The 476-nt window shown below is 69.7% G+C and overlaps 1 protein-coding gene across 1 annotated transcript in view; it reads left to right on the top strand.

Annotated features, from left to right (window-relative positions):
* The first annotated feature begins 365 nt into the window (after nucleotides 1-365).
* SLC27A3 (solute carrier family 27 member 3) overlaps nucleotides 366-476 on the top strand; it is a 24,187-nt gene continuing 24,076 nt past the window's right edge. Inside the window, 1 exon segment of the mRNA XM_063946698.1 lies at nucleotides 366-476. This exon segment is cut by the window's right edge and continues 474 nt beyond it. The gene's annotated coding sequence lies outside the window, so the exon portion shown is untranslated.

The raw sequence follows: 476 nt of genomic DNA, 5'->3' as shown, positions 1-476 counted from the left end.
GGCAGAGGTGGGGGGGGGGGTGAGAGGCAGAGGTGGGGGGGGGGTGAGAGGCAGAGGTGGGGGGGGGGGGGGGTGAGAGGCAGAGGTGGGGGGGGGGGGGTGAGAGGCAGGGTTAGGGATGTAGCGGAGGGGCCAGGGTTAGGGGGTGTAGCAGGGGGTGAGAGGTAGGGGGTGTGAGGGGGGTGAGAGGCAGGGTTAGGGATGTAGCGGAGGGGCCGGGGTTAGGGGGTGTAGCAGGGGGTGAGAGGTAGGGGGTGTGAGGGGGGTGAGAGACAGGGTTAGGTGTGTAGCACAGGGGGTGAGAGGCAGGGTTAGGGGGTGTAAGGGGTAGGGGGCGGAGAGGCAGGGGTAGGGTGTTAGGGTTAGGGGTGTACCAGAGGGGGCGGAGAGGCCCCGGGGTTAGGGGGGGTACAGGCGGCACCTCCCCCCGGACCTCTCACCCTCCTCCCCCGCCTCAGAGTGAGTGTGCCCGGGCA

Source organism: Pseudophryne corroboree, chromosome 12 (genome assembly GCF_028390025.1).
Source record: "Pseudophryne corroboree isolate aPseCor3 chromosome 12, aPseCor3.hap2, whole genome shotgun sequence".
Taxonomy (NCBI): Eukaryota; Metazoa; Chordata; class Amphibia; order Anura; family Myobatrachidae; genus Pseudophryne; species Pseudophryne corroboree.
The sequence above is the reverse complement of the archived record's forward strand: the minus strand, read 5'-3'. Positions and strand labels throughout refer to the sequence as shown.